Source organism: Athene noctua, chromosome 5 (genome assembly GCF_965140245.1).
Source record: "Athene noctua chromosome 5, bAthNoc1.hap1.1, whole genome shotgun sequence".
NCBI classification, from domain to species: Eukaryota; Metazoa; Chordata; class Aves; order Strigiformes; family Strigidae; genus Athene; species Athene noctua.
This window is the reverse complement of record NC_134041.1, coordinates 7076401-7079536: the sequence shown is the minus strand read 5'-3', so window position 1 is coordinate 7079536 and position 3136 is coordinate 7076401.

Genomic DNA, 3136 nt, shown 5'->3' with positions numbered 1-3136 from the left:
TCAGTTCCTCTTTGATTGGGATAACAAATAGGAATCTGATACCAAATTTTGAATTTGGGATATTTGCAAGAGCTCTTTCTGGATAAATGAGGGCATACCCATGGGCAGATGAGGCAGCCTAGGGGGAAGGCAGTTACTGCAACTGTATGTTGAATAACTTCATGGGGGTGTGTGACATGAAGTGCTTAGTACAGATAGGTGCTCATAACTGCAAGTGTTAGAAGAGGAAGGGAGATTCTGGCAGGTGGCTCATCGTGGCTTTATTTGTGTGAGTCCTCCTAGTACAAGGTAATCTGGGATCACTTTGGTAAGCAGCAGAGAGAGATTAGTTTGCTCAGGTGAGGATCTTGTGAACAGCTGAGCATGGTTTGTGGCAGCTGGGTTAAGGAGCTATTCTTCTGGATAATAGATCATTTCACGGTGCAGGAGGATGGGACAAAGGGACTTGACTACATCTTCTGTGTCACAATAGAAAAAATAGCAAATAATCACAAGGCTGTATTTGTCCATTTCCCATATGTCCAATTCATCTGAGGTCACTTTAAACTGTTACCTCTTTGGAACAGGAAATACATGGCTTCCTGGTTTACAGAGCACTAAGCTGGATGTCAGCTCTCATTAAACAGAAAAGAATAAGAATGCAATTAGCCTGGTGGATAAAAGGCAGGAAAAAGTCTCTTAACTATGAAAAATCAACACTCGAGGAAGTAAACCACATGTGGAGAACAAATGCTGGAAAAAAAAATCCAACTGTTTAGAACAAATTCCTTCATTACTTAAATAAACAGCAGCATAATTTCTCGGAGTGACAGTGTGAGCTGTTTTGTACCCTGTATCTGTAAGAAGAATTCATTGCTAACTTAAAAGCAGATGGCTTTATATGGCCCTGGGTGGGTTTTCTGGGAAATGTTAGTTATATATTGTGATACAGGAACAGAAATATCCTAATAATGCTGCAACAGGCTAAAAGGAACATGGATAGTATAAAACAAGTACAAAATACGCCGTGTCTGTATCCCATATTTCAGGTATATTAAAAGCAGTCATGCTTTTTTATTTATTTATTTTTAAAACAGTACATGTCCTCTGGGAGAACAGACATCTTAAAGTTCATTTGGATCAAGACACAGATGCCAATAGGCTCATGGCCAGGCTCTGTTGTGCATTCTTAGGTTTGAAAAATATTTCCCTTCCTGCTTTGGAGACAAAAACCCCTTTTACTCTTTGTGGTTTGATTATTCATTTTTTGAAGCATATGACAGCAAGTTACTTAAAAGAATTTTAATGGGCCTTTTTCTTTCCTTTCAAATAAAGATACAGTATCAGCATATAGCAGTGGACACTTCAGGAATGCTAGTATTTCTCTAGAGTCTTATTTAAATCAGATAAATAAAGGTGAGAGTAAAGAACGTTTTATTACCTTTTAAGATATAAGTGAAACTTAAATCTCCTGAGTATCTTATGCCTCATTCCATGCTGATCACAAGTGAGCTGATGCCTATAGAACCACTGTTCTTGGAGCTAATGCTTCAATAGATCTGCTTATACCTTTTGTTCTCTGCCATGTTGTTGCTTGTCTGGGGTGTCAGTTATTTGAATTTATCATATCCCATCTAAATTTCGCCTGTAATCTCTTTAGGACAATTACAATAGTTGGAAAGTCAGAGCGGAGCAGGTCTCGTGGGTTTGAGCTACCTCTCCTGATCCTCCACAGTTCCACAAGGCAAGTGCAGCCTTGGTGTAACTTAGGTAAGTCATCCAGCTTTCTCAGTTACAGTAGTGGAGTAGAGTGTACTCCATACTGCAGCTTGGCCCTGGGCATGTCCTTGCGCTGAAGTCTGCAAGAGTGTCTTTGACAAATAAGAGCTCAAGTTAGCAAAGGCTGTCCTTGACCACCACTGGGGCTTTTTTCTGCTGGAGCCAGTGCAGAAGGTTGGGTCTTGCACAGTGCGCTGTGTGCCAGGCCCATTGCAAAAGCACTATGGTGTGCTGTGGCACATGCTACCTGTCATAGCTGGCAGCCGTTCAGTGAAGTTCCTTAGCAGTTGTTTGCCCAAGGATCTGCTTCTCTGCCATCTACATGATCTGAAGGAAGTAATTGTACCAAAGTTTAAACTGAGTCTTCAACTTCAGTTTTTAAACCTGAAAATGTTTCTTCATTTAGACTGCAAGCACTACTGTCACCCATCAGCAGGGAACATGCAAGAATACAAAGACTTGACTGGAAGTGTTTCCTGCAACTAATTCTATGTTGTGAGTTTTGCAGTGGAAGTTCTTCCCTCTGAAAGCACCTGAAAGCTGCAGTGAACAGAAACAGTGGTTGCCTGAGTCCATATACTATGCTAGGGCATAGCCTTTGGCTTAGTGGTGGGTCAGAATGCCTTTAGATAGGTTTAACTCCAGCTCTGGTTTTCCTGGGAATTTGTGTGGGTTCTGATGATGGAAATGTAGCACAGTGCCTGGAGATAGGAGATTGCAAGTTTGGGATATGTTGATGTAAGAGGGTAAAATGTGAAGGAAGTGAAAGCCTGGGAAAGCTTGTAGCGTAGCGTAAGGGTGTGTTACCTCTGGATGTGGGATATCTGGTTTCTAGTACTGGCTCTATCCTCTGGATAATCCTGGATTGGCTATGACCCTTGTGTGCCTCTGTTTCCACACTAAAGGAGGCATAATGCCCATGGTTTTATAATATCCTGTAGTACCTCTAGATGTTATATGACATTTAAGTACTGCACTTACACAACAAAAATGCAGGTCAAAATGCACTTTTGGGGAAGGGTGAATCCTGCTCTCTTCCCCTCCCTTGTGGGCTGCTCTGGCATCAATAGTGAGCCCAGGTAATCACCCTACTCTTCCTCCTCTCTGTCTGCAGACTGGGGTAAGATGGGGTGGTCCCCCAACATAAGCACACTTTCTTCCTCCTCCCTGAAAACACTGTAAATTTTGCTGTATGGACTCAGGGTACTGTAATACAGAAAGGGTAGCAGGCAAATGCATCCTGGATCTCTAAATCACTAAGAAAAAGCAGCCAGCTTAGTTTTGTTTTTATTTTTGTTTTAGTAAAAACACACTTCCCACACTAACTTTGGAAACTTACACGTGGCACAGAGGGGGATCAGTTCCAGTTGATATGAGC